This window comes from Carcharodon carcharias, chromosome 18, assembly GCF_017639515.1.
Source record: "Carcharodon carcharias isolate sCarCar2 chromosome 18, sCarCar2.pri, whole genome shotgun sequence".
In the NCBI taxonomy this organism is placed as follows: Eukaryota; Metazoa; Chordata; class Chondrichthyes; order Lamniformes; family Lamnidae; genus Carcharodon; species Carcharodon carcharias.
Window position 1 is genome coordinate 54,987,793 of NC_054484.1, and position 15,951 is coordinate 55,003,743.

Below are 15,951 nucleotides of genomic sequence, written 5' to 3' on the forward strand. Positions count from 1 at the left end.
TGTGTAGGAGCCGTGGCAACGTGAGTGGGAAACGGGGCACCTCGACATCCCCCCAGGTGCTCCTTCCCCTCATGGAGTCAGGCTGGGGCCCCTAGGCACCCAAAGACACCCTTGGATCATCCATTTGGGCACCTCGGAGGCCATCCTGTCCCTCCAAATCCCCTAGGGGAATGACCCTGGCGGGCTGGCCTTATAATGATATGCAGATGTAATACAATGAAGTTCCCAATGTCCAACAGTGGGAAATGCAGCCCACCATCAACGGGCTGAGCAGGTGATTGCAAACTGGTTTCATGGTGTCATCAAGCTGATTTTTGATCTTCTTGCCATGTTGTCCGCTCACGCTGCCAAATTCATCTGACACCAGTGGACGCGGAAAATTTCACCCTCAAGTCTCGTGGGGCAGGCCACTTCTACAAGATCGGCCCAAAACACTGCCTCAGGCGGCGAGAACCAAGGAAGAGGATGTGGCAGGAATGATAAGCATGTCTACATTGAAGGAGACCTGCAATCTTCCACCCACCAAGACCCACTGAAAAAAACAGGACAAAGGAGGACAAGGAGGGTGCATGAAGAAGGAAAAGGGTGCAGCTGCAGGCTAGCAAACACCAAAACTGTGCCCTGAGCCACCTCCTCCTTAGCAGAGCGAATCAATGGAGGAGCAGCCAGCAAGGGACAACCAGGTGAGTGGCAGTTAGTTGAGAAGTAGAAGGAGCCAAGGTGAGATCAAGCCACTTCCCAAAGCAGCGGCAAGAGGCAACTCCCATCTGAAACAGACTACAGGGCCTGCCACTCTTTGGATGAGGAAGGACAAGGAGGATGACACCAGCAGAAGAAGCAGCGAAATGCTAAAGGGATGAAGGAGAAGAGACCCGAGCTCCAAAATACAGGAAACACTGTATGTCTCAATGCACCACAACTTCAAAACGCCGAGATCAGTTAGACACCCAGCATACCCCAACTCCGGAAAGCTGGGAGCAGCGAAGAGCCCAACGTAACACAGCTGCAAGAAGCTGAGAGCAGGAACAAACCAGAGCTGGGCCAAAGCACTATAAGTTGGGGGGGGGGAAGCGTTGTGAGCTGAGGGCTCGCGCACTCCAGCACTGCCAGTGTTCGCTGTTCCTCCAATCACAGCCTGGTTCTCTTCCATTTTTTCAGCTGAACCTATCAGCAGCAAACACGGGAGAGAAACAGCTATGACTGGAGGAGCAGTCCCCCGTAGAAACCTTCAAACTCACTGAACAGCCCTACCGGCATTTTCAATGAACGTTCCGGGGCCACATGGAGGGACTTCGCGGGCTACAGGTTGGACAAGCTTGAGTTAGGGGGTGAGGAAGACCTGGGCATTTCCAAATCGAACCTGCTATGTTCATTTGCCAACACAGAATTGGTAGGGAGATGAGATACCACGCTCTCTTACTTAAATGCAGAGCAGAGAAGAGACCTGACAAAGCTCCTCACAGCATTTAAAGAGACTTGTAGGGACAAACCAGGATGCACAACCCTAGTCCTACATGACATTGATGTAGAAGAGACCCCTTTCCCCATAAAGCAAAATCCCAACTGCCTGGGTCCCGAGAAATTGACCCAGGTTTGGGAAGAAATACAATTTGATTGAGCCCGGCCAGAGCAGCTGGAGTTCCCCAGTTGTGCTTGTGTCCAAGCCCAATGGTTCAACCAGGCTCTACATTGATTACAGAAAGGTTAATACAGTGACCAGAACTGATCCCTACCCAATTCCCACCTGGAAAATTGTATCAAGGGAGTAGGAAATGCCACTGACAGAACAAAAATAGACTTGTTTAAAGGATGCTGGCAGGCTCCCTAACAACCCGAGCAAGAGATCTCGGCTTTTGCACATCAGATGGCTTATTCTAATACCAAGTTATGTCATTTGGATTAAGAAATGCTCCAGCTACCCTCCAACAGCTGATGAATCTGATAGCAGCTGGCCTACCCAGCTATATAATATATCTGGATGATTGCTAGTATACAGTGACACCTGGAGAGACCACCTAGACCAGTTTGAAGCTCTGTTCTGAAGGTTTCAGTCTTCTGGTCTAGTGGTAAACCTTGCAAATAGCAAGTTCACTAAAGCTAAGGTAACCTACCTAGGCCATGTTGTGGGCCAAGGCAACAAAGGTACAGATATTGATGGATCACCCTGTCTCCACAACCAAACAAGAAATAATGCAATTTTTGGGGATGTGTGCGTTCTACTGCAAGTTTGTGCCAAACTTCAGTACCATGGCTGCCCTGCGCACACACTTCTTACAAAAAAAAAACAAAAGTAGTGGGGTCAGGGAGGTGTCAAAGAGCTTTCAAAAGGCTGAAAGCCATAGTAACCAATGAACCGCTGCTGGCAGCTCCAAAGTTTAACCAATCCTTTAAAGTGTCAATCAATGCTAGTGACATATGGGTAGTTCCAAGTTGATGGATCAAGCATTGAGTGACCAATTGGATTTTTCTCAAAAAAATTGAACAGACACCAAAATAGATACTCCATTGTACAGAAGGAAACTCTGGGACTGTTAGAGGCTCTCAAGCACTTTGAAATATATGTCTAAAATGAATACAGAGACCATAGTCTATAAAGGTCACAATCCCTCAACATTTGTAAAGAAATTGAAAACCTAGAATGCAAGGCTATTATGATGGAGCTTGCTTTTGCAACCATATCTCTTAATGATGACCCACATTACATGGAAAAAGTGATAGCCAATGCTTTATCCAGGGAAGAATTTTCTCCCCGTAGAGGGGTGTTGGGCAGGAGCGGGCGCGTCCATTTTGTGTAGGCGGGCAAATTAAGACCCGTCCAGCGTGATGCCCCCACTCACTGACACGAAGATTCTGCCTCCAGAGTTTAACTCAGTAAAGAATCATCCCGAAAACTGTGGATAATAGGAAACCGATTCCAGTGATACAGAATGCAGCCATAGTGTGTGATGTATGTATGAGTGAGTGTTTAAGCATGAATGTGTATCCATGCTTTTTTTAATAACTTTGTAATTGTAACACTTTATCCTGTGTGGTGCAGAGCTGTTGGGATACCATGCTTTCTACCAAAAAATGATTTTTGAATTCTTGGCTGGAAACCTCTAGCTGTTTTTTTTATCCAGACTAAAACCACTTTCCAGTGACTTGGGATCACAGTCAAAGATGACTACACATTTTCATCACTGTACCTTCTGATTCCAATACTATTGAAATGGAGGTAACCTGTCTACAATGACACATCAGGAACAATGCATTAAAAGAGATGAAATGGGGGCCATCTCCTATATCCCCTTGGCAAATAATCCAGACAAGCATCTAGGTAGTCAACAGGGTGAAGACAAACCATTAGACATAATCATTCGGACAATGGAATCTTGACTGAGAGAGAAATCCCCAGACATGATCTAATCAAAGTAACTGGAAAACACTAGCCATGACCATATTTGGGTCACTGGGCAATTAGAGAGAGAAGGACATTTGACAAGCCAACACTGTGTGTCTTTAAATGCTTGTTTTCTCTGCAGAATGGCATAAGCAACTGAGATGCTGGAGGAACAAGACCCAGAGTGGGTTCCTTGCCATTCTCTCTCTCTCTCCATCCAACTTGCATGTTGAACACTGCCTGCTAATTTTGACTATCCAGGTGCCACAGCTGCATCACCTACCTTGAAGAACTGTTTACCTCTTTAATTTTAAAGCTTTCTAAATTACTTTATCTATCTTCCCCACTCTGTGTGGGAACATCGAGTGTATGTGTATGTGAAAGTTGGAGTGTTTGTTATTATTACTTACAGTGCAGTTAAGTACAATAAAAACTATCCACTTTAAATAAAAATCTCAAGAAAACCTGTCTGATTGTGGTGTTTATGATCACAGCACGTAAACAGTTAAATGGTCATCGATTGGTAAGTATATCCTTTCTAACAGAACAAAACCTGTTGTGGTCAAATGAGGAGGGAGCAAAGAGGGAAGCCATTTGACCCCTACTCACCTGATCATAACACTATACATAAAATTATCTTATTACCCAGAGTAAATGCAAAAGCTCACCATTTCACCATATGTTCAATTATATTACAGACTAGCTTTACATGTGCCTTCTAAAGTTAAAAATTAAATTGAATACTCCTAACATTAATGTGACTCAGCCATAGGTAAGTGGTTTCGATACAACCTTTATCTGAGAAATCCGCCTATGAAGATCACAACATTCGAAATTGGTTTACTAAAAGTTGTACTTTTGACCGATATTACTTTGCTGTGCATATACAGTTAAAAATAGTTGAAGTCCATGTCTGCTGTCCTTTCACATTACTGTGATGACATTATATACATTATATACTAGCATCAGCAAGAATTGCCAAATGTATACAACATAAATGCTGAGGCATTCTTACCCTTTGATAGAAAAGTAGAAATGATGCTCGAATAAATATTAGTGGAATTTTATAGAAAGGAAAAGACATTTTTTTTTAATCTTAAAATGTTTTCTCTCACCTTAACATGAAAATGGTTGATACCCATCTCCTTGTGCAGTGTGCATCTAAACTTTGGGAAGAATTTTCCCCATGTCGAGTGAGGGGGGTGGTGAGGGGGAGGAGGTTCAGGAGTGGGGGTGCCTCTGATCAGCACCCCTAATCAGGGACGCGCCACCATTTTACGTGGGTGGGCCAGTTAAAGCCCGCCCAGCATGATATCCACCAGGAAGAACTATGCGCTCCCCGTGCCGGCGGGGCGGGGATTCCCTAACCTGAGGCTAAGTGCTGCCTTAGGGAGATCGCCGCCAAATTCAAAAATGTAAAATATAGAAATATAAAATTTCCCTGATATGTTCCCTCATGTGACAGTGTCACATGAGTTGGGACATATACATCATTTTTAATTAAACTTTTATGACATTTTTAAAAACCTACATGAAACCTCATCCCACCTGTGGATGTGGTTTCATGTTTTTTCTGAAGCCCACCAGGGCTCCCAGCCTGCTTGCCAACATTAAGGTTGGACGGGCAGGTCCTTTAACTACTTCAATTAGTTTTTAAATAGTCTCAATTGGCTGTTGACAGGTTGGCGGGTGCACAGCTGATTCAGCTGCACCCCCGCCGACCTGAAAATTGAAATGGCATGGGAGTTCCACCCGACATCATTCTGCGTCATTTTATGCATCGGAGAGCGGGCCCCACCCCCGCTCACCAAACTCAAAATCCTGCCTTTTGGGCCTCTGAGATGTGTTTTAAATCAGGAAGGGTGCAAGATGTGATCATGAAAAAATTCCAACTGTTATGCAATACAAACATATTGTTCTTGCTGTGAAGCAAAACGTATCAAATATTGCATAATATTCTCTCCCTTCAGGTACCATTGACATTGGCGATTGTGGACTGCCATGTGTTGGTCCATGGTTATGATAATCAACCTGTTCAGCCATGTTATGAACACGCCTTCTATGGCCATCAAGTTCCAGAACAGGACTCAAACCTGGATCTTCTGACTCAGAGGTATGAATGTTACCACTGTGCCACAAGATCTGCATAGCATTACAGGAGCTTAATATTTTATTTGTAATATCTATTTTAAAAATAATTTTAAATGTCTTTATAATTTTAATGTAAATAAAGTAGAATTATTATAAAGGGCTGAAAAGAATAAACCATTGTCTCGTTCAACAAAAATGCATAATTGTTTTATTATATTTCACGTGACCCAGTTATTCAATTCACAGGCTTCTGATGAATTGGCATTTAAAACTGGAATCTATTATTGCTTTAAAACATTTTAATTTATCTTTGTCACTATTAGAAACAAAGGCTCAAAAAAAATAAAAAGGTCAAAGTGTATCTCAATTGATTTAATAAATGTCAAATGCACCCAGGTTTTCGACATGTTCTAATGAAATACCCTGGGGACATCTTGGTGTACAACTATATAGATCAAATAGCTCCATTGTAGTTTGTATCCATGCATGCACAGTAGCAGAACAGCAAATTAAAATATTGATGATTTGGAGCTGATCTAATGATAGGAAATGTAAACGTGACCTGAACACCCTGCAGGCTGACCATATTTTGTGTGGGCTCTGCAATGGATAATCAGAAGGTTGTGACTGTTGGGGCAATTGAAGCTTTCAAAATCGAGTGTGATAGATTTTTGTTAGGTAAGGGTTTCACGGGATATGGGTCAAAGGTAGAAAATGGAGTTCAGATCATCCAGAAGCTGCCCAATTGATGGAGCAGAACAGAGGGCCTGAATGGCCTACTTTCAAAAAGCCAGGGTAATTGTGTTCATCATTCTTCATTTTCTTTTAATTTCAAGTTCCACATTTGAATGGGATACAAATGCTGTTTTTGACATTGTCTGGTTTGAAGCCATCATTCTGCCTCCTGCAACAAGGAGTATTGCTCAGTTCAGCATATACTATACCCTTCCATGTTTTAAGAACGCTGTTTAAGAAAAAAGAGGCATTAGACTCGCCTCCCCTTAGAAAATGAAAGGAATATTTTAGTTGTAAGGATCCAGAATGAAATTAGTTCAACCCATCTCAATTCAACTCTAGTGGGCAGGGACCTACAGCACCAAACTGCCAAGAATTCAGAATTAACGGGCACTGAATTGGCAGTCTCACTCGAGGAGGCCAGTGCAGCAGGGAAGCCCTTCTCAGTTGCATCAGAGGTAAATTATTGAGAGAATTTTCCTTGATATCTGACCTTGAAACGCTTAATGCTAACACTGAGTATCTAATTTCCTGGCACTGACACCTTTCATCTTAATGAGCAGCAAAAAAAAAAGTTTAAAAAATTCAATGTACTTGATGGCACAGTGCCGATCCTTTTCCCATAGTAACCAGGTCTTAATGGCATTATAACAAAGCAAAACTTGAGAATCTAACTAGCAGTGTTCCTCATGTTCAGCATTCGCATGTTCTCCTCAAAGGCCCTGTAATGCAAGACTGCTGGGTCAGCATAAATGAGATTTACAGGAATTCTTTCTATTTTACGGTATGATAAAACCTTCTTTGGAAAAGGTACCGGCACAGAAAAAAGTCAAAATCTGTCTTAATGCATGAATTGTTTTCTCTCCCTACTGCGTTTTCATAATGCCTTCACCAATTCATTGCTCTTGACATCCCAAGTTCAAGATTGTTTCAGTATGGTAAATAATAACCTTGAAAAGTAAGGAAATGATAAATGGAATTCTAAGTCTTACAAAGGCACTGGGTATCATTTTTAACTGTGCCTCCTGAGTGACAATGTGGCAGAGTGGTTCACCCATCCATGGTAGAATCCACCCAGTTGACAAAATAACATGGGTGAGTTGGAGGCACAAACTACTGCAGGTGACTGGATACAATTGATTAACTGAGATATGAGTTAGGCTAAGCATGTCAGGGCAGAAACTGAACAATTTTGATTACAACATCTTCAGGAGAGATAGAGAAAAAAGTGCAAAATAAGAATTCTATCAGAGCACTAGAATATAAATTGAATAAAAACCGTGTTTAGGAGAAATTTCTTCATGAAATGGGTTGCTGGAGTGATGGATTGTTTTGTCAGAGGGTGTCATTCAAGCAAAGATCACCTACCACTTATCTCTAATTATTTTTAAAGGATGCAATGGTCCCAGGTTTGCACAAAGTTAAAAATAAAATCAAAAAAACTGCGGATGCTGGAAATCCAAAACAAAAACAGAATTACCTGGAAAAACTCAGCAGGTCTGGCAGCATCGGCGGAGAAGAAAAGAGTTGACGTTGTGTTACCCGCAGGCCGCAATGGCGGGCTTTCATGCCGTATCATCCCATTCCCACCTCATTAATTATGCAGCCACAGGAAACATGCTGTCCCACTGGTGGGTAGCCTATCTGCCCACCACGCCGTTACCTTGCCGCTAGGTAACGGAGGGCACCACGCATAAATTGCAGCCATGCGCACACTTCTCAATGCTTGCAGCCTAGGACTGTTACGGTGAAGACATGGCCCCAAAGATCAAGAAGAGTGCAGCTCCCTGATTCAGCAACGCATCCCTGAGATGCATTCTGGAGGCCTTCCGTGATGCCCTCTACCCCTACTTTGGCTGCAGGAGGCCCATCAGTCTCACCACTCTGGCTTGGCAGGCGGCGGCAGAGGTGGTCAGTGCCAATGCTGCACAAAAGAGTTTGGCCATCCAGTGCAGAAAACAGATGAATGATCTCATCCATACAGCCAGGGTAAGGCAAGCATCTCATCACTCTAAACTCACAAATTCAAGGCCATCACACATTCACTGGCATCTCACACACTGCAGCTCAAGAGATATTACCACTCACTCTCTCACACACACCCTCTCATATCCGCTGGAGACTGCCTCCTCAGCCCTCACCATCTTGAGGCTACTTGCACAGATCAACATGTGCCCCTCCACACACACCCTGAGATAACCTCCTTCCCCAGTACAGCCCTCACTTTGTAGCCTCTTATCTTGCCTGAGGCCACTTCTCCCCCTTTTCTAAGCAAGCCCAACCCTTGCAGCCATTGAAAAGCCTCCTGGCTTACGGCTGGTCTGGTGGGTAGAAACCTGCCCGTGAGCCACCCGAAAAGTGACACAGGGTGGCCTGCGAAGCCTGACACTGATGACCGCGAGTGCTGCCCAAAGCAACGTAGGCAAATAAACCTCCCAAACGAATGCAGCTCATCAGGTGCACGTCGCTTATGTACAGTTGTGAAACATGCCAATATGGCTGTATGATCCAGCGTGGGGGGATGATTCCAGTCGACAGGGCTTATAATGAGATGCTAAAGGATTGAAATTTGGTCCCCGACGTGCGGTGGTGGGGAACACCTCCCCGCCTGCCATGACACCAACGGGGCTGGAAAACTCCAGCCAAAATCTGCATAATGTTTTGGATTGTTGAATTTTCAAAATTCCTGGTAACTTTCTGATAACCTTAATTCTCTTGATTCCCTGTTCAGGAAAATTAGATTGCACTCTATGTGACAAAGTTGGATGTGTTTTTCTCACAACATCAAGACCATCTGCTACTTGTGTAGAAACATCTTACAAGTTATTTTCTAATGCAAAGCATGGAGGAATGTGTTAAATGACATCTCCAATTTGTATAATTTTGGCTCATCTTTTACACTACAGGGCATGAAATGCTATTCCAGTTACAACAACCTTTGATCATCATTTCATTTCTGTCATTAAATACCTTACTTTAATTAGCAAATAAGTTCACAAATGGATAAACAGTCGAGTACTGCTCATTTTAAGTAAATTAATTTTGTTACAAATACAGATATTTCTTCTACATTGAAATACATTGAACCATATGATCCAGCTACATTTTTACATTATCTTATAATCTTGATTTGAAAGGGAAATTATTCACCAAGAAAGTGAGGAGAGGCATTGGGAGAAATTTCATCAGGGTTGTTGGAGCATGAAATGCTTTGCCACAAGATGGCACTAACGTGATTGGTTTTGCAGGGTTAATGACAGAGATAAAGACATTCACTACCTTCATATTTATTTTATTATAGAGCAATGGAAGCACTGGGAATAAAAATGTAATTGTGCTGTTTGTCAAAAATCGACTCTATCCAAATCAGGATAGAAATCTATGTGAAAAAAATGCTTATTAACTAGGCAAATGCTTTCGTACTATTCAGTTCAGCTGGTAGGCACTTGAAAGGTACTTTTAAAGACAAAGTACTCCTCTGAATTACGTAATCGTTGTGATCTCCTGTCATGTGATCTGCTTTTGCTGGATTTTAGTTATTCACTTGGACAAATTCAAGAAAGCAAAATGCTTCATTTGATATATTAGCATTCCATTTCTAAGATGCAATGCAATTAATCATTGTGTACTACAACACAATAATGCAATGATTTCTGTGAAATCCAAACATTTTCCCTCTTCAGTTAACAACGGGCACGCTTTGACCATAATTGCCACTGAATGTTTCAGAAAGGGAATGAAGTGCACTCAAAGCATTATTTGAAATGTAATATTTCACAATTGCTAAAAATCACACAAATTTGTGCCTGTATGTGTGTATATATATATAATATATATATATATATACATATAGATACATATAGAAATATATATATACACATATAGAAATATACAGATATAATTTTATTCAATGTTCTTAAATGTAAAAGCACCTTTGAAAATATAGGGCTTTGAATTGAGACTATCCATGCCAAATCAAGTTAAGTTAGGGCAAATGTAATTGAAACTGATGACCAAGTGGTAAGTTTTAAGGCTGTAAATTAAGATGTGGGATAGCTTTGCATTGAAGCTGCAATAAATTATGTGATGAGTTTATTTACAGTCTGAGAGAGGCAGGATGTAATGTTTTTAGGTGATGCGAATGAGTTGACATCTTGCAGGGCTGGATTTTACCAGGTGGAGTGGCGGGGTGGGGGTGGGGGGGGGGGGGGGGGGGGGGGGGGGGGGGAGGAGGAGGAGGAGGGGGAGGAGGTGGGGGCATGGAAATACAAGGAAGGGTAGGGGGGTTGGAGTGCCTGTTGCCTTCCTGCTACTATGGCATTTTACCAGCAACAAGAAAGGTGCAGGACAGCCCTCCTGCCCAGGGTCCATTGAGCCACTCAACCTGTGGCCAATCAAGAGCATCTTCTGTCACCACTGGCATTTTACCAGCAGCAGGTGCACCCTTCACTGTGTAGGGAGACTGCCTGGTAAATCTTGGTGGCCTCCCTGTGAATTTGGGGAGGGGGTCCTGTGCTGCTGCCATTAATCTGATCAACATCGGCCACCGAGCCAACTGAACCAAATGGCTCACCATGGAGTCTGAAGTTAACATTTATCCCACAATTAACGCCACTCAACAGATTAACTGGGAATTTTAAATTTTGTATTTTATTACATCTCCATCCATTCTAAATTCGCCTGGCAACACTTACAATGGAAATTCCCAATGTAAACCTGTCCTGCTCTGGTGGGGCTTTGTCTAGTTTCTCAACCAGTACTGAAGAAAACTCCTCTGGCACAATCAACTATACTTTTTTGATCCCCAAATTCTGTAAGATTAGTTACTTAACTACAAGTTATGTGAAATCAAAAGCATTATATAAAAATAAGGACATCTTACAATTTTAGAATATGGACTGAATTGTACCTGCATGACCAGGTCCATTTATTTCTTGCCTTCTGAGCCTGTTTCACTTGAGACTACACTTCCTGTCTGCAAAGCTGCAGATAAACACACAATTTATGTGTGTCCCCTGCCAATCCTCTGTAGATACACACTCTAAATTTCAAGTAAGACTGTCATACTACTAAAAGTAGTGTTCATCTGTTATTAAAGCCACCATCCACTGCTCACAAATTAATAGGAATCAGAAGTTTCAATATTTCTGCTGCTTTAGCCAGAGCTCAAACAGCATATACTTTGCAAGGTTGAGTGAAAAATTCACTGGGGGACTATTGGCAGTGTTTGGGTTCAAGTTAAATATTAATTCCTTTAATGCCTTTAACTTCCTAATTTGTTTGGCCTCAGTATCAGCACAGAAATGGGTGTCTAGGAAATATGGAGCAGTTTGCCAAACCTCCTCCATTACTCCTGTGGTATTCTAATGTTACAGCTGTAGAGTTTAGCTACATTAAGCCCAATAAAGGACCTCGAGCTGACTCATTTGTGCTCGGTTACAGGTCAATTTTTAACACTAATACAGATGCTCTCAACTCTTCTTCAAAAGATTTGGCCTACGCTGCAGAGCTGGCTGTGCCAGCAGCTCAGAGCATTGAATTTTGTGACAGGAATCCGTCCTCCTAATTTGAATAGGCAATTGGCACATGAAAAGCCTACCCAGGATGTTTGACCTATTACACAGTTGGCTGTGGAGTATAAAATTTGTAAAAGCAGCAGCTCTTGAAAGGACTGTTAAAGGGTTGCTGCTCACTATTAAAAGGAAAATTGCAGTAGTAGCAAAACATTATACTAAAGGTGTGCAATTGCATAGTAGGGATAAGCGAGTCAACACTGTTCCCATTGATGCTAAATTGTTGAAGATCTTGATCAAGTGGTGCAAAAAGAAGGAGGCCAATGTTATAATTTGCTTTGTGTCCCATCAAAGTTAGTCACATCAGATAAAGATGTGTGTGAATAGCAAAGGTTAGCTAGAACAATGGAATTTCCTCTCAGCCAGCCAGTCATTACATTATTTATCTGAGATGTCCAAGGCATCTCCTGTTTCTTTGTACTGCAGATAGGAAACATTGAATGAGATTGATTAATAATCAAACTATCAAGGTGGACATTGTGTTGGCGCCTGGAGGTTTGGTGAGATGGAACCTCATCTCACATTTTCTGGTCATCATGAGAGGACTCTTGTTAAGGGGATGAGTTGTCAGGACAGTCAGAAGTTCAGCCTACAGAAACTAAGCATCATCACCTTAAGTCTGCAGGAAACCTGGTGGTATGAGTTTAATGTGTAACTGTAATATTGTATTTTTGTGTCTGAGCAATAAACTTGCTTTGGAGAACACGCTCGAGTTTATGAACTGTGAGGAATCATTTAACTAATTAAAGGAGAATTCTTAAGTCTAGTTAGATCAGAGGCTACTGTTACTATAAGATTAAATAAAATCTATGTGGAAGGCAGTTGCTGCCAGAATTAATGTAGTCACGCAGGTCATTTGTGTCTGGCCACAACTGACTCCTGGCATCAAGAGAAAGATGTGGGTAGCAGACTTCTCACTTTGGCACACAATTTTTGTGCACATGGCATAAGCCTAAGTTAGGAACTCTTGGGCCACCTGTGTGGCATGATTTGAAGTATCGTCAACGGCTATTGTTCTTTTGCACAGACTCCTTCATTGCACCAAATTTTGACAGCATGCTTTTCTTCCAGGTAGAAGTGAAGCCAACGAACATAAAAAGATGATGGTCAGCCTTCCGGCTATTTGTTGTTTCACATATTCTCTTCAATAGTTTGGAAGGATTTGATAACATGAATGCTTCATGCAGTAGTAACCTCCACTTCCAAAGAAAGGGCTGTGTTCGAGATGTTGCCTGTACATCATTTTCAAAATTACTACTATCCTCACTTAATTGTGAAGAGGAAACAGCTAAGTTAGATTTTCTCTGACATGTTCAGTTACGTGGAATTGTCTATGGATACACACCCATATGGTGCTACGTGTGTGGGTGAAATGCTTCGAGTGGGATCACATTTGCATTTCTTATTAATTCCTTCTCAGGATGTGGGCCAGATCAGCATTTATTGTCAATCCCTCATTGCCCTCAATAAAGTGAAGGTGGGCCTTCTTCTTGAACCATTGCATGAGATTTGACACAACTTGAATAGCTAGCGAGGCCAGTTCAGGGGATTGTTAAGAGTGATCTACATTGGTGCAGGACTGGTGTCAGATATAGGCCAGACCAGGTTTCCTTTCCAAAGGAAATTAGTGAACCAGTTGGGTTACAATGACAATCCAAGACTTACATGTCCACTTTCACTGTTAGCAGTTCTTGCTTTCCAAATTAAAAAAAAATTGAATTCAACATCTGAATCTCCATTGAAAGCAAGGAGGTTGTATAATGTGACTGAAATGACAACAGTGAGCATGAGTAAAGAACAAAAGTATTGACAGGCAAGAAGGTAGCCCAAAAATAGCACATAACCAGCAATATCAACTAACACATGAGCAAAGTATAACTGAAAAACCACACTGGGTAAATTTTTATTCCAGGTGTTAAATGAGTGGACAGCCAGTGGAAGGTCCAGACCTCCTGATGGGCCCAACAAAAATTGGGTGGCCTGGAGGACAACACAGCTGTAGATTATGGGAGCGGTGGCGATGGTGGGAGGCTGGTGGTTGAGTGCTTGGAGAGAAGCAATAGCAAAGACAGTCAAGCCCAGAATGGCAGAAGCCCATATGATTTTCTCCCACTCATTTTGGCCTCCCAAAAATAATTACTCTTAATTTCATTTTTGGAACTTCTTCCTCTTCACTAGTCCATTCAAATAGGACTATGTGTGCATGGTGCACGCTGTGCCCAGTTGACCTTTGTATTGCATCAGGGTTCTATGTAACACATATTTAGAGATTTTAACTCTGCAAGCACCCTTCTTTCTGGCAGGTGGGCCGATCATCTCAATGCCTTTTTTAACTAATCTCGGAGACTATTATTTCCTATAGAAAGCCTACTTGATCAGCACTGTTCCTGCATTGTGGGCAGTGTCTTGTTACACATCTCTTAATCTGGCACTGATCTTAATAATTGAATTATTTAAATGAGCATCATGGGCACCTGTAGAACAGCCTTATTTCCACCCACAAAGTGCCCTCAAATCTAAGCTCCAAACCTGCTATCAGAAAGATTTGTGCTATCAGTAGAACTTCTCAAAATTGAGGCTTTTAATTCAATGTGTGGATTTCTACCAAGAATTTCATGGTGCATTTGTCCAATGCTCTCTGCTTCATGGTAAGCACCCTATAAATTTAAAGAATAGTACACAATGTCTTAGGGTATATTTCAGAACGGGCTTCACCTTTCTGTCTCAAAGACTCTATAAGATTAGAGTTCTAGGCTAATATGCTTGGTCACAGAAATATAAACAATACAGCCCATACATAACACTGCCCCTGTTATATGTGACAAACATTACATTATGAAGAAAAGGTGACCGCGCCAAGTATTATCACTAAGCATTCATTGCAACTAGCAGACTCCAGCAGGAGGAGGAATCATTCTGAATAATACTAAGCCTAAACATAAATGGAGTTAGCTAAAGAACATAAATGTGCAATGTGAATATTGAGCTGAATATTGCTGAACGAACCCCATGATTTTTGATGCTATGAGCACTGGTAAGCCCAAAAAATGTCAACTGTCATATTTTACAAGAATGTGTTAGACCGTTAAATGCATTCATGAAAATCAGACACTGTTACAGTGCAGTATAAACAAGTCTTTTCTAAATAAATTAAGTCCAGGCATATTCTTCTGTTGACTAACATGTTTGATATATTTGAACGCATTTCTGTAAATTATTTGTTTTTGTGTAGTCAGTGCTTGAATTAATGGTCAGCACTAATGTAATGCCCTAATACTGTTCCTATATATTCTTCATATTAGAATGCATTAAACATTACTGCTGTACTATCTTTGGGTCTGGAGAACAGATGATAAACATCACCCATGAGACGAACTCTAATCTTATAGAGTCTTTGAGACAGAAAGGTGAAGCCCATTCTCAAATATACCCTAAGACAGCAATTCATCAGACTTTTTTCATGTGATGCTTGGTTTCATTTCTGTCATCTCTTCACACTGCCTGTAATAATGATTTTCATGTTGAATTCCTGCTGCTGTGCTTTTCACACCGATCTTGGCCAAGCTTTGTATTAGCTGTTTTCACAGTCAGCCCCACATGATCACTATCAGTTCAGCCTCAAACAACCTGACTGAGTGTGATTTCTCAGGGTTTTATATCGACAGCAGTCTGAGTCAGATCATGAAATAGAATATACAAGTTATCTGTTGTAAGCTTCAATCAGCCATTTTCTTCAGTTTAATACAATTAAGCAGTCACATCAGACTGGCACACATTTCTAAATTTGAAGACCTGATCTGTACCAAGCACAAGATTTTTTTTGTTGGAGTAAGCAACTCTTGATCATTTATATTTGACAATTTGCAGCAAATCAGCTGCAGGTCATAACGAATATCCAGGTACAGCACAAACGATGGCAGAGAAAGGATGACTTTTGTCAGGTTTGAAGTGACTCCACCAATAAGTTTGAAATGGTTCTGCTGAGTGTTAGCATTTTACTGCACTGTGACAGACTGGGGATGGATTCAGACTTGAGTCAAAATTCACCAGTCCCACACTCCCAGTGGGGAACTATGTTTTAAAAGAGCACTGATAGAAGGTAATGCAACATTACTTGCAGCGCCAATTCTCTGACCTGGATTCTTTTGATTTTAATTCCCCATATAGGGAGCC

At 41.7% G+C, this 15,951-nt stretch overlaps 1 protein-coding gene across 1 annotated transcript in view; it reads right to left on the reverse strand.

The window, feature by feature from the left end:
- il1rapl1b (interleukin 1 receptor accessory protein-like 1b) overlaps positions 1-15,951 on the reverse strand; it is an 826,675-nt gene that overhangs the window by 362,964 nt on the left and 447,760 nt on the right. The window lies entirely within an intron of this gene.